This window comes from Haemaphysalis longicornis, unplaced genomic scaffold (assembly GCF_048455015.1).
Source record: "Haemaphysalis longicornis isolate Haplotype H1 unplaced genomic scaffold, Haemaphysalis longicornis Haplotype H1 scaffold_6, whole genome shotgun sequence".
Classification (NCBI taxonomy): Eukaryota; Metazoa; Arthropoda; class Arachnida; order Ixodida; family Ixodidae; genus Haemaphysalis; species Haemaphysalis longicornis.
The window spans coordinates 57,849,082-57,876,906 of NW_027526407.1; the positions used below are offsets into that span (position 1 = coordinate 57,849,082).

At 47.3% G+C, this 27,825-nt stretch overlaps 1 protein-coding gene across 1 annotated transcript in view; it reads left to right on the forward strand.

Moving 5' to 3' along the window:
* Positions 1–230: 230 nt before the first annotated feature.
* Positions 231–27,825, forward strand: part of LOC144142750 (synaptotagmin-10-like) — a 239,208-nt gene continuing 211,613 nt past the window's right edge. The window contains exon 1 of the mRNA XM_077674442.1: positions 231–1,293. The gene's annotated coding sequence lies outside the window, so the exon portion shown is untranslated. The remainder of the gene's footprint in view (positions 1,294–27,825) is intronic.

Below are 27,825 nucleotides of genomic sequence, written 5' to 3' on the forward strand. Positions count from 1 at the left end.
CCGCCATCTGTTGCGCCCTGTGGCGGACTCCGCGCCAGACGGTTCCGCCCCGCGCGAAAGAAAAAAACAAGAGAGAGAGGTAACTGGAGAGAGGCGACAAAGCGGCGGGAAAGAGAAAAGCGCGGGAACGGAGGAAGAGCGGCGACTGCGCATGCGCGCTGCCGCGTGGCGGCACCTAGGACAAGGTCGCGGCCGGGCTGTACTCGCACGCGCTAGTAGGTGCAGCCCGCAGTGGGTTCGAGACCGGAGTTTGAGTCAGTTGATCGGGCGCCGGCGGCGCAGCGTGAACGGTGTCCGCTCTCTCCGCGTGGTTCATCGACCGGACCGCTTGTTTTGGGGGCTGTCACGCCGTACTCGCGCTTCTAGTCCCATACCTCAGGTTTCCGGGAAGCCTTAGGCCGTTGATGGGACTGTGGTGGACTTGCCTACAGACTTTCTGATGGTGGTTTTTGGCCCCGTGACTATTCGGCTACTTTAGCGTTTGACGCGCCCTCGTGACGTGCATCATCTTCTGGAAGGCAACTTTTTTCGTCTTTTATATCTGTTGTCGCCTCCTGGTATCGTATTCTTTCTAAACTTCACTCTGATACAACAGTGAGTCGTATATTTGTCGTTGAGGAAAATTTAAGGAATCCCGGAAGTGTGGTATCATTTGTGAAACTTCTGCATAAGACTGATTTCCGAAAAGTAACGTTGCCGTACTGTGCTTGCGCTACGGTGAGTGGCCGTTTCATCCGTGCAAGCTTACGAGTCTTTTAAGTTTGAGGGCGTCGCTGCCAGAATTCCTTGAAAGCCCTTCATCCAGGCTGACAGTACAGGTGAAGCTAGCTGGTACGGCATCCTCTGAGAGCTTCGCTCTTTGCCTCTCTTTTTGCAATGAATTGGCCAGATGCATCGCCGCTGCTTACAGCTGGACATCGCCAAATCCGCGATGCCCAGCCAACCGTGGAAGGTTTTGAGCTAGGCAGTGGTTCGTTTCGCGTCTAGAAGAAGCTTACCGCTGAGGATTTTCACGGTTCCGTGTTTTCGGGCGCGAGTTTTTGTGCCAGGACTAATTTCAACGGCGTCGCTCTTGCTGCCGGAACTGCTCGAACTGTGGTTCGCTTGTTGAGTGACTGTTGGGCTGTTGCCCTTTTGCGCCCTTTAGTTTGTTTTTCTAAGGAGTTCCCGCGTCAGTGTGACTCAGCCAAGATAATCTGGAAGTGCTGAACTCTGAACTGGACCATCAATCTTCTGGAGGACGTTTAGGAGGCGTTCGAAGGCTATAGACCCTCTGCAACTTCTGCGAACTTGGTACGTAGCTCCTTCTTCGGGAGTATTTCTCTATAATTGGGTGTCATATTTTTTTTTTATTTCGGCAAGCTTGATAAGTGAGAGAAACGTCGTCTGGATGTTTCCTTTTCAGGGAAAATAAAAGCAATGAGCGAGTGTAGGCCATGCGAGGACACTGCCTTGGCTATGTCGTGTGCTAGAGATATAGACTCTTGTCTAATAAGCGACCTCAGTGATATTTTGTCAAATATAGTTGGCAAAACTTTACAGAAGCATGTACCTGAAGTTCGCGAATAGAAATAATAGTTGTAGTAATGTTGTGGTTTATTCTGGAAACATACAAATTGTAATGTCATTGGTGTGGTACACGTGATGTCCGACTTTTAATTAATTCGGGATAGTTTCGGTCGCCGTTCCGTCTCCGTCGAGTAGTTCGCACTTTAAAACATTGCTTGGAAAGGAGGCACTTTTATATCGAATACAAATGCTTTCTTCGAATGCATGCTTTCATAAGAAACGAAGTAACTGCTTCAAGGAAGAAGAATCGGGTTGCCATGTTTACCTTACCGGACCAGCAGACATTTATTCTTAAATGTTTCAGTTATGGATGCGAGGGGAGAGATATTTTTGTTGCATAAGAAACATACAGAAGCGATTTCCACAATGCAAAGCTAACACGTTTGTGGAAGAGACGAAATATTGTAAAATTGTATTGCAAAGAATTATAAAATATTATAGTTATGCGTAGCGAATCGAATACACCGTTGAAAGTTTACTGTGACGCAAGAAATAACTTTTCAAGTGGGTGAAAATGTTTGCTACAAAACAATGGAAATTTTAACAGTTGAGGGCACCGATTTTTGAGCAGTTAATCGCCTTCAGTTTGGATTTAAATTTCGAAACTTTACTGCCTTTTAAGCAACGCTGCCAGTGCAACTGACAATTGCAAATTCTAAAAATTGTAACTTCTAGCTTTCTTTAGTTAAAATGTGTTAGAAGGGATAAACAGGGTCACAAATGTTGAAGTATACTGGAACCGTTCACATGAAACAGTTTCAACAAGGGCCCCATAGAAAAATTTCGCATGCATTAAACTGCGGGCTCAACTGAATAAACCCATTCGTTATCAGTAAACCTTACGAATTGTGAGAATAGTGTCACAATTGTACGGGGTGTATAACCTTTACTGCTCCTGGTGGCATTTTTGGCCCGTAGTACTGCGTATATATTCAATCATCTCAGCTTCACCGGGGTTTTCAATCTAACAGTGCAAATGCAAGGCGTTCACCCCTCTTTTACGTATTCCTAGCATTTAGGCATAACGAGAAAAGTGGCTATATTCGCTATGGTGAACCGCGCCAAGAGTGCGATGAAAAATTGACATTTTCGGGCTCTAGTCTCCCTACTTATTTTTATACAGTAACTCAGTTATTGCTACAAAAGGTCACAAATAATAAACATTTGATGTAAATTCGCTTGATGCAGACGATAGGCGTTTACTTGATTGACAGTAATCAAGTTTGGTCGGCTAAGCAAGCTTTATTATTGCAGAAATGTAAATCCCTGGCATATAGTGGTCTCAAAAAGTCAAATACCATCGGAAAATACCCACCGGTTATTGCTTCGCAGTTATGAGATGTTGTTTTTAAATATTATTGCTTGGTCCCCCTTCCCCCCAAAAATATATAAAAATCAGCGGCCCTCATTTTCTTTTCGGAAAAAATGACATTTGCTTTCTTTATAGAGGTCATACCTGCCGCTGTTGCTATTCGACTGCTGCTTCTACAGGGTGTATGGAGAATCCATAGAGAGACAGGAACACTTCATTTAGATCCGACTAATACCCGTTTGCACTTTATTCACGGGGAAAAATAGGTTGCAAACATCGTGCGAATTGCGGTTCAGCATCGCCAGACATTGCACGGGAACGCCATTTAAACGTATGCTTTTGGTCCGCCGTTATAAATGGCGGTAGACATCGCGCACACAAATAATGAAAGAAGTCCGCACAACTTCGCGCAGTTTTTTTTTTCCAGTTTACATGCCCACAGTACCAGTTTACCCACGCATTCTCATTCAGTGTTCCTGCATAACAATTGCATTATTTTTTTAAGATCTCCGAAGTGGTTTTCCCACCCAGGTGATAAAGTGGGCTTTATTTTGCGTTGCCCACGTATACAACGCGTTCACCCCCGAAAATTGGCGCAACTTGCACTATTGGTGCAAGGCTGGCGAAACAGCAGATCTGGTGGCACCTCTCCCTTCGTCGCAGACCTGGCACCTCACATTTATTTCCAAACTTCCGCCGAAAGTTCTCCATGACTGGAAGGCCCGGATCGTTTCGTCTGAAGACTTTCACATCTCTCTCTAAAAGTGGGCCGCGTTAGCACGTGCTACAACCCGCGACAACCGGCGTCTCGAACTCTGCGTAGGTAGCGCGAACTCGGCCTCTGTGCTCCCCACTTCAGGCGCAAATGCACATGAACTGGCAAGAACAGCACGAGAGAGATCACGCCACGAACGCAGTCGCAGAGAAGCCGTTTCACAAGGCGTGTTCCCAGGTTTGATCCGACCACGGGAAGCGGGTTTTTTTTCCCTGGCTCCTCTCTTTTTGTTTCATGCGGCGGTGGTCTTGTCATTGTTTTCTGCTGTGTTTAATTTGGGGGGTTGGGTTATCGCTCTTTTCTTTCTTTTATTATTTATTTTCCACCTCCGAAACACATGTGCACGTTTGCCTTCCCGTCTTGTAATGAAGCGGCCGGCGTGGGGAAGCAAGATGGAACGATTTTTCCACGCTTTGGGCGCTTAAATTCGTTAAGTTTTTTTTTCTTCAAAATTAACCCATTTGGCTCTAATACTTCAGAAAATTCTTATCTGGCCTTTCTTTCCTGTAGGTGTTGCGCACTGCGTGCCAACACAACCTTTTATCTAGGGGAGAAGCCCCGTATGGGGTGGGGCTGTTGGTGTCTCCTGTCGTCGTCGTAGTAGTCTCATGTAGTCACGGTACTAAAACACCTGGAAACTCGTTTACGCCTCGCGCTAGAACGTAACGCGTACTAAAAAAACACCGGGTCAGTCGTTTACGCCTCGCGCTAGAGAGCTTCGTGCTTCAAGGACAAGATACTTTTACAGCAAAACTGTATACCTCTACCGCCCAACGGTTTCATCTCCGTTGGCAAAAACGCCACGACGCCAACAATACACTTACACACTGCATTCTTCGCTCCTCCCCAGGTTTCACGTTGGTGGACATGGCCGAGGATTTTTATTTGTCTTTCTAAATGGCTGCACCGGTTATTGTTCGTCTTGAAAGAAACACACACAGCGCGTAAAACAACAGGACGAAAGACGGAGGGATGTACAACACAAGCGCTTGTGTTGTACATCCCTCCGTCTTTCGTCCTGTTGTTTTGCGCGCTGTGTGTGTTTCTTTCAAGATGATTTACCAACTCGCCCAACTTTCGGTGTTACTATTGTTCGTCGCCGCAGTTAACCCCGTACCCCTCGGGTCTTTGGGGTGGCCCAGTGGTTAGGTTGCCGGTTGCACGCACGGCGTAGGGGTCCCGGGTTCGATTCCCGGGACCTCCATAAGGACTTTTTTTTCTTGAGGCGCGCGCTCCCTCGTGGGCTCCTTGCCTCCTGGCCACTTTCTCTCACACGTCGAGGTTTTTTGGTGCGGCGGACGCGCAACGCTCGGGCTAAACAGCTACGCTGTTAAATAGCTGCCTTCAGTCATGGTGCACAATCTGTGAACTTTACCTTATTTGGCTTCAATGTTTGCAGCAGTCTACTTCTTCAAAAAAGATGGTCTTATCACTGCCGGGAGCCCGTCTCGTTTCATTTTCGTCACAACCGCTGACACGCTTGCTTCAAATGTACGTCGGACGTGAACCATGCCGCTCTGATCGACATCTAACATCGGCCGGAAGTTTCAGTTTTGTCTATTTCATGTTCGTTTCAAAGCATCCGTTTGGAGTCGGCCCTGATTGGCCGAAAACGGGCGACCGGATGTGACGCAGCACAAGCAAGGCGGGGCTTCGGTTACTGCGCATCTCATTGGACAGAGCGCTCGCAAGCGCAACTACGTCACGGTTGAAATTGGCGCGAAACGGACTTTTTTGAAATGGGCACATTTAACATTTCCGCCCCTGAGACTTCCCTGCCGCGACGCCAGCACATAAATTGTGGCGCTAGCTCATGGAAATTTGCCGAAACTTAGCAAACGACCCTGGCGTTGTAACCTTTTCTGCCGAAATAAAGTGATGCTATAGCTTCTGGTGTCTCATGCACGCAAAAAAGAGGCAGCGCTCGATGCGGAGTACAGAAGGCGTTTCTGTGAATATGGCCTGCAGCTGTTTCTCGCGCACGAGGGGAGCCTTCACGCACGACTGCCGAGGCTTGCAGGAGAATGCGTGTTTCGCCAGAGGCGGGAAAATCAAACAAATGAAAAGAAACGAATTATCTGTGCTCTCAGACGCGCTGCTTGAGTCGTAATCATAAAATACAGCAGCTGCGTCTTGGAAGTTTCGATTGGCGCCGTTACTTGTTTAGAGCTCTATTTGGTTGCGCATATTGTAGACTGCACGGGAGATGAAGTCTGGGTGTTGGCATCTAACTCGAAAGGAAAGCTAGTAAATTTCCTCCGCTTATTTTAGTGTTTCGTTTCTATCCCCACTAATGGGTAAAAGGGCCGTTATAGTGACTAGCTGTGTACGAAATTTTTTATTGCTGGAAGCATTATACTGAGTCACCTTTAAGTGAATTTGCTCGCGTGTCTGTCTCCTTCAGCCGACGAATCATCTTTTTAATAACTTAGTTGTAATTTTCTTCGCCTTTTTTTTTCTTTTGTTCGTTTTCGTCGAGGAGTCGTTATTGATTTTTATGGTCATGACGAAGTTAGGAAGCTTTGTGTTTTGTGAACATGTTACTCGTTATTTTTTCTTCGTGACGCTTTTGTGAAGTTTGAGAAGCCGGTCAGGGAGAGGTGTTTTTCTCTCCCTTAAGAGTACTGCTACTCTTTGCCACTAAAGAGTAAAAAAGTGTTCCGTGACTTTCTACCAACACTTTAATGGTCTTTTTAGAGCACTCATAATGCTGGTTAAAGGCCATAAGAGGCTTTTAGCTACCGTGAGCAAAGTAGTGTCCAGTTTTCGTTTAGGACTCCGGTTTCTGTCTGATGGCGCCGCGGCTACTTCCGGGGCTTCGTTAGTGCTTTTTTTGAGCGAACGCTGGGCGGGGAACAATTTCTGGTCTGTGTGTTGACAAAATTGGGAGGCTTATTTCGAAAACTGCAGCGATTTTTTGTTTATTGGGTAGAATTTATCGTTGACTATTGTGCCTCGCACACGGGGCCGTTGAAGTAACAATATTAATGTTAACTTGAAGGAAACTAACATAAAACATGAAAGCCGTGTCTGCAATGGTTAACAAAGAACTTTCTTTCTTGTGACGTTATAGACTTGGCGCAGTCGCCAGGATAAAAATTAAGCCTGGAAACCCGAGCTCAATTATCTGAGGTGCACGCTCCTAGTTATCAGTCTCTGTTGTGTTTCTGTCACAGTGTTTTGTTTTTATAATGTTTTGTTTGTTCATGCCGTGAAAAAGATGACGACTTTGTTTCTTGTTCTCTCTGATTAGTTTTTTTTCTTGTTTGTATAACGCAGCTGAGGCAGCCACTGTACAACAATATTGTTAAAGGGACTCTGAAACATTTTTTTTTTCAACTTTTCTTGAAATCTTAAGTGCTTGCAGAACCTAGTCACCCAACACACCCAGTACTTAGATTATGGCGTCGGAAAGTACCTCAGTCAAAAATTACTCCTCTATGCCCATCAGATAACTTTTAAACTCGCTCAAAAGATTTTTCTCCCTTTCCCGGTCTTGACGTTCTTCATTGGCTCGAATTACGTCACTAAGGCCTTGTAGTGGCTGTTGGCCGGTTTTCCTTCAGTTGCAGTGATGAACGCTTTTCGATAGCAACTTAAAAAAAAGCCACAAAAACAAAGCATAAACGGAAGGCGTATGTGGTGCAACTAGCAAATCACGCAGTGCCGCTCCGTGCTGGCGATAACTATAGTTTTCGCAGTGGTTCCAGACGCGAAGGAAAGAGTGAAAGCGCTTATCGAAAGTGTAGCAGGGCCCCTTTCAGGCCGATTACAAACTTGACAAGAAACCAAACAAGAAACTAAACAAGAGAATCGGCGTTCAACACTTTTTTTATTGCGAAAGCTCTATATGTCTCATCAAACTAACAGACTCCTCCATCTGCTCAAGCAGCAATTTTTTATAACCCGGATTGAGGATGGGAGTTGTACCTCTTTATTTAGCAGCCCTTCCCGGGGAGGGCCATACGTCGGCATCCACTGAAGATCCTTTCCCCTCTATAGTGGAGGAAGAATGGTGGTAGGAACACCGGGCAGCTCGGACCCAAATATCAAGACACTTCTGGTCACCCGCTGGGCCAACGTCGCCGCCGGCCTCAAACCTATGGCCACTCCACTCGCTTCTAAACCGTTTGATGACCAGTTTAATAGAAGTCCCCAAGGTCGAATGTTTGCAAAAGGAGATTTGAAGTCCACATTTTTTAGGTTAACGTCATATTTCTCTTTTGCAAAACTATAACTATAGCAGAATGATTTAACCCTTTTAGTACCGACTTTTTTTTTCAAGCACCAAAATGTTTTCTCTGTGTTCAACTAAATGCTATGCCTCCCCTAAACCTATAAATAAAAAGAGCAGGTAGTGCAAGTAATTACTGATTTACTAATGAGGAAAATAATTAAGACATCTGGCAATCAAAAATGTTATTTTGAGCGGAAGAAAATTTTACTGTTTCCCTAAATTTTATGACCACATGAGCCTACAAGCAAAAAATGAGCGCCGCAGTGCAAATATTTACAGATTTACAAGCCTAAAAATACAACTAGGGCTTGAAGTTTTTGTAGCCTCGACGTCGTAATTTCGTGTTTCCTGAAGATTGTTTTTTTTTTGTAGCGTCCGGCCTCCCCTAAAACACTACAATGGTGATGTATATGGCAAAAGTCTTCCTTGAAGGACAACTCCCCCAAAACTGGCAGTTTTGGTTTTGTTATCTATGAGCTACAGCGATAAGAGCAATGTGACTCGATTTGGAATCACCGGGACAGAAAGGGTTAAGGCTTCAGAAAATGTAAATACTGTCAGCAGCATTCGAAGCAACCGGAAATGACCCTCACATCTCATCAGAGCCTATATCTCATCTCTATCGGTCCTCCCGAAAATCCCGAAGATAACATAAAAAACTGGGGCCGCAGTCGCCACTACCCCGGCACCCTCACCGAGTGTCTGATATTTGTAGCTTCCTCTTCAACGAATATTTCCAAAGTGAAAAAAAAAAAAAAAAAAACAGAAAGGGCCCGATATTTCTCGCCGTGCTAATCCGAGATCCTTCAGATTAATTTGCCCTTAAAGCCCCCTCCGGGCGGGTTAACAATTTTGGAAGCGGCTGGGAGCCCCGAGTTAGTTTTTCTTGAAGCAGCAGAAGTTGAACGCCGGGAAACACTTTTAGCGAAGTAAAGGTCGACAGAACAGGAAGAACTGCTGAGCTCATCTCCAACAGGATTGAGTCTCCATTGAGCTTACATAGGAACCTTTTCCGGGTATTTTCTTTCTCAATTTCTAGGAAGAGAGAGAAAGACGGGTGAATGTCTTTATTACAGAAGAAAATACAGATAAATTTTACGACATGAGTTTTCCTACATGCTGCTTCCCGAGGAAGAGGAAGAGGGAGAGAAGGCAGCAGATCAGTCAGAAGAAAAGTGATAGGAGGTTAAAGAATAAAAAGAAAATCAGAAATTTAATAAATATTTAACAAATGTTGTATTGAGATGGCCAGCTACGGAAACTTCAATGTATTGCTTGTTGGTGCACGAAATAGATAAGAAAAAAATGGCCGCGTATCTGCTCCTTTCGTTGCAAATGCCGTCAAAAGACGATAGTCTTTATCGGCTTTTGCCAAGTAAATGCCTCCCTTCGCTTTCCCGCTCACCTCTCATGTTGTTCCTCTCGCGTCGCGCTCCTCCCAAGGTAAAGACACCAAAGGTTTGCTTAAATCATTTTAAATTTCCCGCGTTCCACTGCTCTAAACCGGGTGTCTCGATGCGAACGCTGCCGTACGGCGAAGACGCTCATTAATCGAGGCGTCCTACTTCAACGTTTATAGAACCGCGTTTCCCTACTCCACGTGCGTTGCAAGAACGTCGAACCTATCTAGTGGAACCTTGCGTAACTGTTGCCGGTTGATTTCTTAAAATGGCACCAGACGCTATAGTGGCGCGGGCGACAGCAGGCGACGGCGGAGTGAATTCTTTTTCTGCAGTTGATGAAGTATTTAATTTCGCAAAGGTCAAGCATGTTTGATTTTTTATAAAGGAACACTGCAAATATCCCTTCTGTATTGATTTTTTGTCTCATATTTGCGTAATGTCTTGTTCTTCTTCCACAATGTGGACAAGTATGAATATTACACCGGACATAGACGGGTAGATTTACCTGTGACTATATAAGACTATTGCACAGGCACTGTTTTGCTTTGGCCGGGTGGCTGAATCGAGTCACATACAGACAGACGGACAGACAGACAGACACAGACCAAAATTTCTGGGTTTAAGTAGCCCAAGAAAGACTATCGTCTTTAAAAAATTAAGGAAGCTCACGCTAATGCGTAATTCTTGAAAGTAGCGAAGCAATACGCAACAGTAGCGTTTTTCCTCTTTTTCGCCTCTCGGCGTTGTTTAAGCCTCGCCGCTGTACGAGGGCCCACAGCTGGATGTTCGTCTTAATCTATCGCACACGGTTCTGCGCCACACGTGGCCTCACGTGACCTTCCTTCGTGGCGCGCGCTTATCGCTGCGGCGGCGGCCCCCTCGCCTTCCTACGCCACGTCCCGCGCACGGGTCCCACCCCTCGCACGTATCCTTTCCGTCCCCGGCTATCTCCCCCCTGCCGCTTATCTCTGCCCGTTATCGGGCCGCTGCTCCGTGCCGGGAACTTGCGGAAGGGGGTGGGGTTTGACCTCTGGCGCTCAGGGGCAAAACTGGTCACCCCGCGAAGACTGCCCGAGGTAAAGTAGTGTAGCTTGCGCTACAAAAAATTCTGAACAGAGTAAGAAAGAGTGGAGCTACTTATGTGGTTAAGCATAAGGAGCCCGCTGGTATTTACGTCAGGAATGTAAGTAGTTATGATATTTTGAAGCTTAATTGGTGGAACAATTGAGATATAGAAGAAAGAGTGAAGTGATACGTGGAATGTTTAAATAAACCAAACAAATAATGTTTCAGTGTTAATAGAGCATTTTAACACTTCGGGGGATATGTACGCAGATCAACCTATCGATGTATTGATTATTTATTTGCTATGCTTTAAAAAAATCGCCGACGAACACCCAAAGGTGATATGGCCAACAGCGACGTCTATTAGCGTACAGGTATGGGGTGCTGACGACTTTATATTGACGATAATAGGGACAATAGTAGCGACAATATTCGGGATAATAATTTAGGAACAATACGTCCCAAGGTCGTCCCTTTGAGAAAAAGAAGCAAAAGTAAACCCAGTTCCCCGCAGTCTAAATTCTGCGGTGGTTTAATGAAGATTCCGTTTGGCTTCGACTTCTTTTTTGAGTGAAATGCCGGAGACGTCTTAGTGGCTAAGTGTCGTACAACTTTTTTTGGAATAGTTCCGGTAAAACAATAGTCACAGCCGTTTTCTGTAACCATACTCCCTGAGTATATGGATGGCCAAGTGATGACGGCAGACAGTAAATTTTCTGTAATTTACACCCGCCGCGGTGGCTCAGTGGCTAAGGCGTTGCGCTGCTGAGCACGAGGTCGCGGGTTCGATTCCCGGCCGCGGCGGCCGCTTTTCTGATGGAGGCGAAAAGCAAAAACGCCCGTGTGTACGAGATTTCGGCGCACGTTAAAGATCCCCAGGTGGTCAAAATTAATCCGGAGCCCTCCACTACGGCGCGCCTCATCGCCTGCGTTGCGTCGGCGCGTTAAACCCCCACAATCAATCAAATCAAATTTTCTGTAATTTAAGATGGGGGGGGGGGGGGGCACGAGAAGCCAGAGAGACCAGGGCATCCGGACTAACGGACGCCCCGCACAGGGCCGATGCTGTCGCCATCCTGCATCCTTGACCTCCAAATTAAAGATGTGTATTCTCTCTCTCTCCTCCGCAAATGATCTTGCTTCACTGCGCGACCGTCAATGTGGGAAAGCCAGCTGTTACAAAAACCAAGCTTACACCAATCGTTTTGAAGTCGGTTTCACCTCTAAGCACACATGCATTACTCGGAAGACCTTTTTGGGGGGAGGGGGGGGGGAGGGCAATGGATCAACGAAGGTGGGCAGCTAAGGTATTTAGGTACCTATACTTGAAAAGCGTGGACCCGCAGTGGTTAAGAAAGACTAGAAGGCTAACGATGAAATACGGAAAGAACAGTGGGGAATCCAAAACAGCCAAGGTAACCAAAAAAGAGGCAAGGCAGATTGAAACGAATAAATGGAGGGAAAAAATGGCAGCTAAAACGTCGTTAGAGAGGTACAGGGCTGAGAAGGTGAACATCAGAAAGGAAAATTTCTACGATAATTCCCAGGGCAGTGCTTTGCTTTTTGAGGCTAGAGCAGGTTGCCTGCGAACTAAGAGTTTTGTGGGGAAGTATTCACAAAATGATGGGGTATGCGTGGTCTGCGGAAAAGAAACAGAAACTATGCGGCACATCGTGTTAGAATGTGAGGGTATCCATCCAAATCTACATGAAGGGAATATTGGGCTTTCAGAAGCCCTAGGATTTAAGGGTATCACAGAGGAAGTTAACTTCAAGGCTGTCGAGGGGACGAAAAGAAGATTAGAATGCTGGTGGACGAAAAGCAGAGAGGGGAATATTGCCTAGGACAGTTACCACCTGTAACAGGAAAAAAAAAAGTATTTTGTGCCTAATAAGCTTTTTGTGCCTGCCCTAAGCAGCGCTAGTATTGAACCAAAAGTGTAAAACATAGGTATATTAGTCCTTTTTGGTCAGATGACATGTCATCACCCCGATACAAAGGGGAAACCAATAGAAATCATCATCATCATCATCATCATCGGGAGGGGCAATATTAGCCGTTTTATATTGAATTTCGAAGACCCTACGACCTTTTTAAACTTTTTTATGAAGTTTTCTATGCTAGAAACCGGTTCTTGCGCGGCGGAAAAACCTGCTCCAGATAGAGAGAGTGACACGATACGAGCAGAGACGGCCGTCAAGGCCAGCGCGTGTCCAGGTGATCAGCCCACCGTGTTTGACGCGCAGGGGTCGCCACTGTCACATAAACGTCGACCACGCCTACAGCCCGGTCCGTAAAGCTCGCAGATTTACGACGAGGCGCAGCGAACGACTGACATTGCCCCAGTGTGGTTGACCGCCCTTTTCGAGTTCGTTGCCACAGCGTCACAGACCTGAAACGCGCGTTAATTGCTTATGTATAGAGCAAGCGCACCGTCGGTTGTGACAGTCACACGCTTTCGCAAACGAAAATGTCTCGCGCATCAAAAATGGGGCAATGGCCGGGAACAGTCGCGGTTGATGCTCGGCAGCGGCGTGAGCAGAATAAGTAAATGCAAATGGAACTGTTCGCGCCAAACATAAAAGTGTACACGGCAATAAAAAAAAATCGCGAGCCATTCCGCTTTGAGAAAGTATATGACCAGCGATGCTTTTCGGCGCACGACATCAAGTTGAGCGCGCAGTTTAGGTGAAAAGTATGAGTACATTTTATTAAAGCCAAGCTTTTGATGCCTTACTGATGGTGCCGTTCGTCGTGCAAAACGCAGTGCAGGAAAGCCAGCTTTAAACAATGGGTAACACGAAACGATGATGATGATGATAAGCGAAGGTACGCCAACCGCCTAAAGGGAAAAGCGCTTCCTGTGGTAGGAATCGAACCTGGGTCGCTTGCGTAATGAAGCCGACGCCGATCCGATTGCTCCAATCCGACAGGGTAGAAGCAGTTGGGATTTTGTATACAGGTAGTATTGAAGAAAGCTTTACTTTTTAACCGTCTTTCTGTTAAGCAAGGGGCTTCGGGGCTATTTTTAGATGCGGAGCATCTAAGGCTCGGGGCTGTGTCCCTCCCTTCCTTGTCGTTGTCGTTGTTGCCCGCCGTCCGCACCCCCACTGCGCATGCCTGGCCAGGCACCGCTGATGAGGATTGTGGCGGGATGCCCCTATGGATCGGCCAACCAGAGAATCTATCACGAGATAGCTTCGCGTTCAACCACCGTCGTCATCTTCCCGTAGGGGAACCGCTGAAGAAGAAGAACGAGATGAAGACAACGCTGCGAAGAGGAGGGCGTGTACGTTGCTCTCAGCCGGTGCACCAACGTCGACAACCAGGCACCGCTGATGATGATTGTTGCAGGATGCCCCTAGGGATTGGCCAACCAAAGAATCCACCACATCAATTCACCTACAATCATTCGTCATCATCTTCAGAAAAAGTCGGTTTTCCTGCAGGGTGTATTGACATACAACGGCATCAGGGAGGACCCTACAGCTTCGCTTTAAAACGGCATCCTGTTCTCCTTTACGGTATTTTGAGAGGGCGTAGTCATCGGAGCAATACTTTAACTGTGGACGTGATGTTTAGACTCATTTAATAAATAGAAACTAAAACAGCATGAGAACCAAACCCGGTCCTTGCGGTACCCCTGCATTTTCAGGGGCATTTCTCAATTCACGGCCGTAAATCGAAGTCTTTGAACGAGCCGCTGATAAATAAGAGAACTCTGCCTTTCTGTGCTTTGCTTAAATATTTTGACCAATGCATATTCCACATAAAACGACCCATGTAGCGTGCAATTATGCGAACCTCTCCGAAAGCAACCCAATCTTTGGCCCACTTTGAAGCTTCGAAAAACAGCGCGCGCGTGTTCTTAACGACCCTATGCGAACGTTTCGCTCTTTATATATAACAGCGCATAAAACATCCTTTTTATATCGCTCTCTCTTCTTCTTCTTCTTCTTCGGCACGTGGCCCGTCTACGACAGGGTGTAATTTGCGTACAGGTTTGGTGTCTCCGTTCACGACGCACTATACTACCTGGCGTAGATGGTGCCACCCCTACGCGTTTGGAATTACGGGTTGAAGGATTGGCCGCGTTTGCTGAACGACCCTAGGAGCGTCAGAGAAAAAAAAAGGAAAGAAAAATGAGAGGGAGGAGGGAGACTGGATAGAGAAAGATAACGACGCTGCCCTTGGATTTTGTTGACGCTTTCCGTCCCGATCGCTTCTCCCCAGGGAATGAAGGTCTCAGATCCTCGGTACGTTTTCACTTGCGGCCGCGAGAGAAAAGCGACGTCTCGTGGGAGACAATATCGGAATTGAAGGGCGCTGTTGATAAAGAAGTGGCTGTCCCAGTTCATGCGGAAATTTAAAAGCAATTGTTCCGATCTTTCGGTTCTCTGTAAGAAGCCGCCGAGATGAATGGGAAATGAGGAGACGCGGAAGAAATGAAATACGCCTTTTCATTCGGGGAAACTCAGTGAAGCCTGAATTTTGTTCGTACAAAACATGTTTTCGCCGTGGTGATTTCGGGAACGAAAAAAAATATTTGGACTGACCACTTTCAAAACATCTTAATCGATTAAGGTGTTAGTGGTGAGACCGAAAATGTACAGTCGCGTTCTGTTTTACTAGGCCTCTGGAATCCGATCAATAAGTGCTGTTTTTCTTTAAGAAAATGGGACCACTACAGGCGGCTCGAATAACATTTAAATAAATTAAGATGTTTTCGATAGCAGCGAAAATGTGCAGTTGCGTTTCTTTTTACTTTATATGGAATGTGATCAACAAAAAATGCAGGAAGCTCTTACTAGCGAAGCTGTACACAACCTTCACGACCATCACGACGGTTTAAGTCCACGCTTGCAGCCGATTTGCTTCTTCTTCGCTGCCTTAACGACCTTCACTAAATCTCTTTTGCTATAACGGCGAAGAAAAAGCAAATCGGCTGCAATCGTGGACGACGCGTGGAGGGGATCTTCTACGAACGGACGGCACGCACGCGCATTTTCTTGGTATTTTTAACTGTGGACGCCATACACAAACGTTTTCACGAGTACGCTATGATGTTTCTTTCTCGTTCCGAGAAAGTGTTGGCACGATATGGAGAACGCTGAAGGTTTTTTTTTGTTTTTTTTTTTTGTGGCCAATGTTGGCCATTTTCTCTAAGCGGGTATGATTAGCTTGACGCCTTTGGCGCTTGGCGATCGAGGCACGCGTGCACGAACGCTCGGCGTTTTCTTGGTATTTCAAGTGCGGACACCATACACGAATGATTTGCTCAACAGCCTCACTGTTACAAATGCAATCTCTATGCAAGAAAATAGGGCCAGCTTGCCTGCACCGGTCGTCGTCGTTGTCGCCGCAATCGTCGTTCGTCTCATGTAGTCACGGTGCTAAAACTCCGGGAAACTCGTTTACGCCTCGCGCTAGAACATAACGTGTACTAAAAAAAAAAACAGCTGGACACTTGTTTGACCCAGCGATAGAAAGTTTCGGGCTTCAAAGACAAGAGACTTTTACAGCAAAGCTGCATGCCTGTACGTCCGAACGGTTTCATCTCCGTTGGAAAAAACGCCAAAGTGCCAATAATACACTTGTACACTGCATGCTTCGGCCCTCACAAGGTTTCATGTTAGTAGAGATAGCCAGGGATTTTTTTCAGTTCGCGAGGCCTTGGAAAGTTCACCAGATTTGCCTTAAAACTGGCACAAGTGCTAGCTTATTACCATAGCTGCGTAAGCACTCTTGCAAGTTCATAAAATTTGCGCAAAATATTCGGCGCAGAGAGAAACACGTTCTGAAGTATTGCCAGCATACCCGGACATCCAGGCTCTTGCGTCATAGAAACCCGGTTATTTGTCATTATGCAACGTTAAAGGAGACGCGCTTCTCCTAACCCGATTTTCTTGTAATCATCTGCGGATGATGGAGAACTTGATATCCCATTATGCAGCTTACGAAAGAAGAGGAGATTTCGCGTACGGATAATTCCGCAGGTCACTGCGGTCTTCGTTGCTACAGCAACCGACACCACCGCAGAAGCGTTGATTTGATTGTAGGGTTTTACGCGCCGACGCAACGCAAGCGATAAGGCGCGCCGTAGTGGAGGGCTCCGGATTAATTTTGACCACCTGGGTATCTTTAACGTGTGCCGAAATCTCGTATACACGGGCGTTTTTTGCTTTTCGCCTCCATCAGAAAAGCGGCCGCCGCGGCCGGGAATCGAACCCGCGACCTCGTGCTCATCAGCGCAACGCCTTAGCCACGGAGCCACCGTGGCGGTATACCGCAGAAGCGTCGACTATGCGTCTCATCTGCAGGTGCGGCAATCCTGCGTGATGTGGAGACCTCCGACTTTATGCTTCGTAGCCCCTCTACGAAATGCACTGATTCGAGTTGCTTGGCGCGCAATACTTCTGCTTCGCTTCGGCACTGACTGTAGTAACTGACTCTAAAACGTGAAGTCGGGACTCAGTAGGTGGTATAGGCAGGAGGTCGACATCGAGTTTGGAAATTTGTTTTGTTGTTGTTGTTGTTGTTGTTGTTTTAGAACGTGGCAACAAAACTGGACTGCATTAGTGAGCTATATTGACAAACCTAGAAAAATGGGACTGCCTTGAACCCTCTTAACTTGCATTATGCTCCAGCTCTTCGAGTTTGTGTTATTTTAAGTCGAGCCTTTGCGTCCGTCTGCTGTCGGTCGTGCGTCACACATGGGTGGGAGCAGGTTCTCAGACCCGCCGGCATTCTCTATCGGTGGGCCAGAGAACCGCCCAAACCCACCGATAGAGGACGCAGTGGTCTCGCAGGGGCCGTATCCTCCCACTTTCTTAGAGGGAAGGAGAGGGGAGGAAACCTCCCGCCGATGATGTTTAGCTGCCGATTCATTCGCGCGAACCGTAGAATTTGCGCGGCGACGGCGCTGCCGTTCTAGGTCACGCGCCCATTGACGTTCGGGCCAACAACAAGAGAATCACAGTTTTAGCAGACTTCACGCTGAGTGGAACTGGGGTTAATTTTTTTCTTTAAGGGAGTACTGAGACGACATTTTCGTGTTACGTTTTTTTTTTTCGCTGCTATGCGCGCCTACCAGCCCACTAATCATAGAATGACAGATTAGACGGCCGAGCGCAACGTAGACATTCATTTACGGCGTCGTTTATTCGTGTCAGTTTCGGTTTAGACAAAACGAACGCCGAGCGGCCGCCATGACAGGAGGTATCATGTACGTCACCATTTTTGCCGTATCGCTGCCGCTCTGGGCGCACGCGCGAGCGAGCGCACGCGCGCGCCCAGACCGGCCGAGGTCTTCACCGTCCCTACGCGCCCGGGCCGCATGACGTCAGTCCCAAAACCATGACGTGTGCACACGCCAGAGCAGCGCGTCGGCTTCGTCGCGGGAGCCCCGACGTCGGCAGTTTGGGGCAAGTATCAGGTGATGTCATGTCGGCCCGCTCTGGGCTTTCTCGTGCGGGCGAAGAATAAAATGGATTCAAAATATGTTACGCCGAACGGTTGCTGTTGAAACTTGCTGGGAGATATCTCCCCATTTTAATGGAAGCATTTTACATAGTTATCTCAGCTTTGAAATCTCTTGCCAGTAAATACTCATGCTCCACTCTTGAGGTCATGTCCCGTCCTCGCTAACCTCGTTGCCCCACGGTAAACGTTTCCCCCCGGTCCCTGTACCATTTTGCACCTGCCGAATCGTACCATTGAGTTTTCTTTTATTTTGTTCTCAGACTTCTTCGCGAAGTTCATCGTGCCTACGTCGATTTCTCGCCTTATGTCTCCCCTTCGCGATAAGAATGAACATATTTTATATCCCACAGGGACTTACCCTTTGCATCGTTTCCTATGCACCACAAACAAAGGAACAACAACAACAACAACAGCATCGTTTGCGACATCGTTTGCGGCAGAAGAACCGAAGATGCAGTGAAAGGCCTCCGGCGACGATTTGAGATGCTTTCTATTACCGTTTCAAACACGGAAACGGCCAGCTTGCAGTCGTAGAGCTACTGAATTAGTTGTTATGGCAGTACCATATCACGTCAACAGCGTTAAAACGTCGAAGTTCTGGCGGTAAGAACGGAATCGCTTATCACATTCTGCAGAATCAGCATCCCGAAGTGCCTCATCTCGCTTCAAACATTTTTTATGAGGACAAATAAACGCACAGTCGGCGCATTGTCCGGATCCTTGCAAAATCGATTGTATCGATTTAGTGGAAAAGGACGGTCGTCTTTTTTTGCAGAACCGCAACTGACGGCTCAGTGTGTTTCAGGCTATCTTATTACGCGACTGTGCTTCTTTTCGGGGTCTCTCTCTCTCTCTCTCTCTCTCTCTCTCTCTCTCTCTCTCTCTCTCTCTCTCTCTCTCTCTCTCTCTCTCTCTCTCTCTCTCTCAGCAGTTTTCGTTTGGAATAGGAATGGAATATTTCGATTCACGATTGGAATTCGGCCAATTCTGAAATGATTTTAAGACCAAGTACCGTTATAGAGTCGTCGACTTTTTGTATCCTGGTTAACTATGTAAACAAACTCCTACTATTTAATTTGGTCGAAGAGCTTCGCAACTGCGGGGGGCGACACATCGCGTGAAATTATGAACATTTGAAAGTCGCGGGTCACTTACATCAACCTTGCAGGATTGGCCGCGGAATACGCTGTTAGGTGTAGATACAACCCTTTCAGATGTTCTTTCTCTTAAAGGAGCACTGACACGAAAATATAATGTTACACTTTTATTGCTTTTATCGATGCTTAATGGTCTGGCGAACCTGAAACAGCACTTCAAATACTTCAGCGCGCGATAGTTCATTACATTGAACGGCCTGAAAATCGTTTGTTTCAAATTCCCGCGCTTTCATCCCGAACGGCGCATATGACAGAGTCCCGGTTTGACCTCACCGCTTTGTGCGGACGTCACCGGCGCCCGCTTGAGAGGGTGTTGCGCCCGCTCGCCGCTCGTGGGTCCGCGCGCGTGAAGTGACGTCACGAGGTTTTGACGAGCGCTGTCGCGTCACTTCTTTTTCCTCTCCTGGAGTGATGTCACGCTGATGTCCATTTGCTGAGTGCCGCTCCGCGCGCTGCTCCGTCGGCGCGATAAATGAGATCAAATTGAACTATGTTCTCCGCGTCGCAGGCCGCTCATATTTCAGCTAGGGTATTCTGTTGAGTGAAGGAAGCGAACTGTGCAATAATATTAACGCCGAAAATTGGTGTCAGTGCTCCTTTAAGGTACTGCTGATTGCGCTGTGATAGTACAATCCGCAACCGAAACGGAACGAGTAGTCGAAAACAACAGTTCGATATTCGGCATTTTCTGCGTTGAATTCTTCGTCGCGCAGAACACCCTTCGCTGCTCTTCTCGTCCGAGGACGGTTCTCCGAGTTTTGCCCGTTTCAAATACGCCCGTTTCGCGCCCGTTTCACCTGCGGTGCCTCCGTGTACGGCGACGTTCCTGTTCCAGCCAGACTCAACCAGCTCCCTGCACACTGCCAGCTTTATTTCCGCCTGCCCTTTTTTTTTTTTTCTCTGCTTTTTTTTTCACGTCACACAGGAACTCTTGCCTCAGTTTGCAGTACTCGAGCGTGCCAACTTCCACAACGAAAGCAAAACAAACTGAGCTGAGAAAGAGAGAGAGAGAAAACTTTATTCTTTAAACAGCCCTAGTCCGGGCCGTCGTGCCACAGTTTCTTCATTAGGAGACGGCTGGTCCGTAGAACTCCCAGAGGTCCGCACTAACACGAAGGCAGTGAAGTTAGTTGCGGAACAAAGTAGCTCTGGGTGCAGTCATTTCCCCTGCAGGCATCCCTTGTTTGACGCCCCTTATCTCCCCGAACTCTCGTTATCGTCGTCGTCGTCATCGTCGTCATCATCATCATCATCGTCGTCGTCGTCGTCTTCTTCTGCTTCTTCTTCTTCTTCTTATAAAGTCGCTTGCTTCACTATGCTCAAAATTTCCACGAATTCTATCGCGGACTAGAGATAACTCCCCCACTTCTCCTCCCTCTCGCAGCCATTGTCATCATCACTGAAACATCACCATCATCGTCGTCGTCGTCGTCGTCATCATCAACTTCTTAGAAAGTCGCCTACTTCACTATACTCAAAACTTCCACAAAGTTTATCGCGGACTAGAGATAACTCCTCCTCCTCCTCCTCCTCCTCCTCCTCCTCGAAATTTGAAGTCTCACTAGCTTCATAATCACCATAACCATCATCATCAGCCTGCCTGTTTTCGCTGCAAGACGAAGGCCTCTGCAATGTTCCTCCAGCAAATCCGGTCTTGCGATCTACGGTCATTCCTCCGCTCCTAGTGTCAATGACCCTATTTTTCACGCTACTTTTAGCTCGCTTGCAGTCAGAACGAACGAGAACAAAAGAAAAACACGAAGAAAAACGGGCGTCGTTGCTTTTGAGTGGGAGCTGACCTTAACAACTGATTTCACCGTGGAGTACAGGCTACAAAACTAGCGGCCCTTAGTTAGCTTAACTCGGGCCATAAAAATCGCACATCGCAGACTACCAGTTTGAGCGCTGTAGAAACGAGAAACAGCTACACGCGAACGTTGCAAAGGGCGAAATCTCAACAAAAAAGGCCGCCCGCCGTTTTTAAAGCAAACCCGACTTACGACACAGCACTGTGCGTATGGATCGGACGGCGATATTTTATACGTCAAGCGTGGCGAACAGCAGTTTAACCTTGTCCCGGACGTCGTAAAGACGGTAGTTTCAAGATTTCGCCCGCCCAAAACGGCCTTAATTGCGGGGCTAATTAGTGAGCCCGACGTAATGAAGACCAGACGTGGACTGCGCGAAGGAAGGTGTTCCCTGGGGTGCTATACGTTCCTCCAAAGGGTTGAATGCCCGCCTCCCCAGGACTGGGTACACGCGGACGGAACTTCGAAACGGCGTTGATTTCGTCAAACTCTATCATCCGCGTACGGGTTTGTGTGCTCAAGTGTGTGTTGCAATAGAAGCCGGGGTTATGTGCACACGAGCAAATGGGTTCAGCTACTGATTGCTCTGTGCCCGACGGCCACTCCGTGAAGCCGTTCGTGTATACCGCTATGTTGCGCACGCTGTTTTGAAGAGAAACTGAAGCGACTAGTAAACATTGTCTCATTACTTAATTATCTTTGAGTCTGGAATGTGTATTCCCTCTTACATTTTTTTGCGAACAATTTGCACGATTTTATCATCTTTTTCGCAGGAAACTGGCTTCCAAAGGCACTGTTGCTTTTGAGATGTGCTTCTGGGCGATGTCGCGTCGCGGCGTTCACTACGAGCCGCTGGCGGTGGCTCAGTCGCTAAGGCGTTTCTGTGCTGAGCCCAATGATGCCGGTTTGATCTCAGCCACGCTGGCTGCTCCTCTAATGGAGGAAAAACGAAAACGCCTGTGTTGGAACATTTCGACGCACGTTGAAGGTCTTCAGGTGGTCAACACTAATCTGCAGCCCTCCACTACGGCGCGCCTCATAGTTGAGGTGTGGTTTTGGCGCTTTAAAACCCACGATAAATCACTCAACCAGCCAGCCAACCAATCAATTATTGAATCAATCAATCACTCAATCAATCAGTTATTCAGTCAGTCAGTCAATCAATCAATCACGCAATCAATCACGCAATCAATAAATCAATCAATAAAACACTCAATCAGTCAATAAATCAGCCAATCACTCACTCAATCAATCAATAAGTCAATCACTCAATCAATCAGTCACTCAATCACTCACTCAATCTGAAAATAAGGGAATCACTCACTCAATCAATCAATAAGTGAATCACTCAATCAATCAGTCACTCAAATGCCCAATCAATCAATCACTCAGTCGATCGCTCAATCAATCGTTCAATCAATCAATCAACCAACCAATCAATCAATCAATCAATCAACTTTTTAGGCCACAACAGCGTTTGCAGCATGGAAAAGCGAAGTGCGAAGCGATCCCTCAGTAGCGCAATTTTTTTTTCGTTCTCACAATACAATTTCTACGCCGTTAAACACGCTGAACTCAGCCTAGTATATTGAGACAAGAATGTTGATTGGATCTTTCGACCTTCAATCGATGCACCGCTCTTGGCACGTGGAAAATTTCGGTAAGACGCCTGCAGCCAGCAGCTGGCAGTCAGCGTGAGGGTGTCTATTTCAAGTCCGACACTTAGAAATAAGCCCGGGCTTCTGCGCGCCCGGGGGGTCATGGAAACAGTATGCTGGCGTGTCCGGTGGGTTCACCCCGCCTGGCGAGTTTCACACGCCTTAGCGTAAGCCGTTAGTAACAGGGAGATGGATATTGGTGTCGATGACCACCGAGCTAAGTTGAGGGCATTGATATAGCTTGCGGGCTTAAAACGCACGCGCTGCTGGACCCGCCACGAGCTCCTGAAGATCGATTTGAAGGAAAAGGTGCCAACTTCGAAACTTTTCTACTTTTTAAAGCGAAAGCGTTTTTTGTGGTACCGATGGCGTCCTGTCGAAAAAAAATTGCTGCGGCACAGCTCAGCTAACCTAACCTTGGATACGCAAAGCAAAAGCTTGGCTTAGTCTGGTTGAGTCTTGGTTCCGCTTGGTTAACCTTTGATTTAGCTGTATTGCCGACCACGTCTCAAAGGCGTTCGGTTCCGTGCAACGCTCACAGAAGGAGGCCGGGTGAACGCGGCGTTCATTCAAGGCGAACGCACCGTTCATCTTCGTCGAGCGCGGGACGAGTCACGTTGCAGTAGACGACCCAGCGCCGCATGCATGGGAGGCTGCGGGGGTGGTTGGCTGCATCGGCCGCAGCGGCGGTGGCGACCGCTGTCGGCGCCCGCAGGCGCCAAAGGCGGGCCCGGCGAATCACGCGTCGCTCTTCGAGGGGTGTGTCGCCGGGGGTGTGGCCGGTCAAAAGGTCATTTGCGCATCCTCCATGAAATCGCTGTACGAAAGTAGTAAAGCCGTGCTTAAAAACTAGTGTATTTCCCCGTAGACCTTACCCGCCGCGGTGGCTCAGTGGCTAAGGCGTTGCGCTGCTGAGCACGAGGTCGCGGGTTCGATTCCCGGCCGCGGCGGCCGCTTTTCTGATGGAGGCGAAAAGCAAAAACGCCCGTGTGTACGAGATTTCGGCGCACGTTAAAGATCCCCAGGTGGTCAAAATTAATCGGGAGCCCTCCACTACGGCGCGCCTCATCGCCTGCGCTGCGTCGGTGCGTTAAATTCTACAATCAATAAAATCCCCGTAGACCAGTTGGTCGACCGAAAAGCTCTGATAAGATATCTGGACACACAGCACGTGCGTTAAACCGGGCTTCCCTTGTGTCAAAACCGTTACTTAAAAATAGCGAAACACGAACTGTTCTCGGTAAGACAATACACAATTCGATCATGAAGAAGGACTACAATAGAATACCATTATCTCATAAACCACGTGTCGGTGTACACTAGGATCTTTAGTAGATGCGGTAACTTTGTGCGCGAAAAACTGTCGCGTGGGTTCGTTCTTCGTTTGCGATTTGGGGCTTCGAAGGTTTGGCGATCGAGTGGACGCACTTCCAGCAAAGGTTTCGATGCACTTTTAACTTTCTCCCTTCTCTCAAATCTCTTTGGGAAGGGAGGGTAATGTTTGTTTCATTTTGCCAGGGTGCGCGTTTAAGTTAGCACTTAAGTGAGGTAACTTTAGTTGCCGCAGTTAGTTACCACACTATGGTTACCGCACTATGGTTACCGCACTTGGTTCCTGCTTTTGACGAGGGGGTCCAACAGCTCACATGAACCCAAATCTGTTTTTTTATTGTGTCTAAACGGCGGCGACCATTTCGATGCAATTCTTGTTATCAACTGCGGTCACTTTTCTCGTTCCATGAGACATCTAAGGAAATTTCCACTAGAGTTATTACAAAGAACAAAGGCACGGTGCTAACGACGCGCATTCCACATCCTGTGATGAGCTTTTTTCTTCTTGTTTGAAGTTCCCAATGATATTCCCAATGATGTCCCAATGATGCCCCAACGATGTTAAGGTTTGTTTGAAGTTCCCCATAGATGTTGAAGTTCCCAATCATGTTCCCAATGATGTCCCAATGATGTTCTATGAAGTTCCCAATAGATGTTGCGAGCTGATTGTATTGCCGCGAACCATTCATTGGGTTTGTGTATGTGTGTTTTGTTTTTATTGCCCGGATGCGCCCGGCTGTGTTATCTGTGTCCCAAGCGAAGCACATGTTCCATTCTTTATTTTTATCCATTCTTGGATAAAACCAGCGCGAATTCAGACGAAGACAAAGGAAGTAACCACAAGGACAGCCGCTTCCTTAGTCTTCGTCGGAATTCGCGCTGGTTTTATCCAAGACTGTCTAAATTCCAACTAGCCCAGTTTGCAACCCTGCTGCAGTTTATTTTTATGCCGCACACGGGTTATCTCATTCGGATAAGGAGAGCGCTTCGCCCTTACGTCACTGGGCTGGAATAATCTTGTTTGATCTACAATGTTTTGGATGTAAATCTAGGGTTCGAGAAACACTCGCGCCGAAAGATAAAAGCCTGCAGAGCAGACGCCTCGGTATTCGATTCGGCGACACCAGTCTGCGCACGTCACTTCGTTGACTACTGTTTCGCCGCCTGTGTATTGGAGCACAAGTTCGCTCCAATAAACTTGCTTTTCTTTCAAGATAACTGCGTCATCTGTGTCTTCAGGACAGTATTCACCTTATCTTACTTTATATAATTCGCAACCCCTCACGTTCCGCCCTCGTCATCCTCCGTGCATCACTTATCGTTTCAGTGCAACCCGTCCCACTTCTTTAGGTATTCGAACTACTAAACGCTTGCGCGGGAATCTCTGTTTGAATTTTTCGCGCCAAAACGACATTGATGTACCGCATCATTACACATCACTGCCGAGGGGCCAGAACTCAACGGAGAACACGCTGTAGCGTATAAAACCGCACGCACTGAGCCAGTTCGTTGACCACCAGTTCGTCGACTGCCCGTTCTCTGACAAGCCATAGTCAGCGTTAATTATTAATTACTATTCTTTACTTTCGCTCGTCCACACGTGGGAGTAATTAGCAGAGACTGTGGCCACTTAGTGAACCGTAGCGATTTCACCAGTTGCGTAAACTCAATTAGACAGGCCGCTTTCTTGCAAGGTGCTCGACGCATGCGCGGTGAGGCGTGAGTGCGAGGTCACGACCAAGAAAGCCGCTTCTCGAAACCATGGAAACATGTTGTCGCCGTATAGTCAACAGTTCTGTTTTGTTACTGTTACTTCCTGTGATCAAAAATCCGTACTTCCATCTTCAATCGCTCTCGTCTCGCAAAGAATAGGTAGCCTAAACTCGGCACTAAGGTTGCGAAATCGTCGGCGTCTTTCGTCAATGACGGTCGCGTCTCCTGCTCTCGCCGTAATCGGCCTCGGTTTAAATGTTGCGAAACCGTTCCTCTCTTGCCTGCAGCGTCAATGCGCCTGTTCTGTTATTCGTTGTCCGAGCTGCATTGAATCCCGCCTTAAACTTGGAAACATTTCATAACTGCCCGTCTGGATAAAAAATTCAAGCCGTTTCACCGAATGTGAAAATTGTCGGTAGTACAGAGCAGTTATTCGCCATAATGGGATGTAGCTCCGTTATCCGCTCACTGCTACCACCCAACGCATTTCAAATTTCCCGCCTTTGCTATGTTCGCGCGCCCCCTGCCTGAAATTGCGGCAGCGGGAGATCTGTTCGTTTTGTGCTCGCTTTTCCTCCCGCACGGGCCCGCGTTGCACTGTCACTTTTTTTTTTCGCTCACTATCGTAAAAACCAAATTAACGAGCGTTCCCAACTAAATGAACGCGGGCGCCGCCGGTTAATTACGTATATTTTGCCTCAAATGTGCCCACAGTTTTCTTTGCGCTAAACAACGGGGAGATATATGGCAAGCGCCAGCGGTTCACGAGTTTCTAGCGGTTATGACTATATCGACCGCTTGTCTTTCAAAGCCTCTGGGTTACGCCGCGACGACAGCGGCTACGACGGAACGCTGGCTCTGCTTGGGTGCTGTGAGCGAGCTACGACGACAAGGCGCGGCCCTAAAGTGCTCTGCACTTCATAAAAAAAAAATGGTCGGCGACACCATGGGATCCAAGGAACTGATGTGCCTACGTAGAAACGCTCCGGCATTAGCTTTTACGAAAGCAAAGGTCAGGGCATATAGTCAAGCCGTATTTTCAAAAAAGGAGCAAGAAACTCACGCGCAAAGAAATGCAAACGCTTTGCCTGCGAAGACGTGTAGTGTCGCCAAATGACGCTATTGCACAAGAGAAGGTGACCTAATACCGTCTTGTTCATGATGATGATAATGACGACGATAACGCTACCTCCTGAGAGTAACGGACCTTATATCGCCCGTATGATGATGATGATGATGATGATGATAACAGGTACTGCTCGAGAGGAAGGGACATTATACCGCCTTCATGACGACGACGACGACGACGATGATGACGACGCTACTGCTCGAGAGGAAGAGGCCTTATACCACCGAGGTTCGAGCTGGGTAGCATGCTCTGCCACTGCTCACGGGAAGGGTCAGGAATGGTCGGAAGGTCGGGGTTTCGCTCGCACTCCCAGACGATGTGATAGATTGCGCATGAAGTGCCGCAAAACTCACACTCCGGGGAGTATTGTGTAGGGAGGATTTTTTCTTGATTGACCGAGCAGCAAGCGTCAGGATTGCCCCTGGACTTTCGGACTAGGAAGCCACCCCACAATTTATTGTTGCTCCTTAAAGTTGCGTCTTCTTCTTCTTCTTCTTCTTCTTCTTCTTCTTGTTCTTGTTCTTCTTCTTCTTCTTCTTCTTCTTCTTCTTCTTCTTCTTCTTCTTCTTCTTTCATCTACTCATACCACCTTGATGATGGGGATAATGATGATGACGATGACGATGTTAATGGTGATGATCTCCAATGTAAAGGGGTAACATCTTGGCCGATAAGCAGTTGGACAAAGAGAGCTGGTGGCTACTAAGTCATGGTACGAAAAGCTCCACTTTCGTGAGAGCGGTAGCTACTCAGCAGCGCTCGTTTGGCGTCCGGTCATTGGCCCGTCTGCGGGATCAGAACACACGCCTTGCGTGGATATGCGTAAGGAGGCCGATTTGCATAAATTGCGATATGGATAAAGTAACGACGTTCTCAAGGAATGACGGTGATCTGCATAAAATTAAATAAATGCGTCGGCTGCTGCCAAATGCGTCTTAATTCCCATCGAGTTTCAGCAGTTTTCTTCGTAGATTTTGGCACTGCTACGCCCGGACAGTTTTTCTGTCGTTAGATCGTCTTGTGTTGTTGTCACTTTTGTTGTTAACGGGAATACGCCCTGGTGATATATCTCTTAGCAGGAAATGATGAGAGGCTGCATTTTAAGTGTGCGTATATATATATATATATATATATATATATATATATATATATATATATATATATATATATATATATATATATATA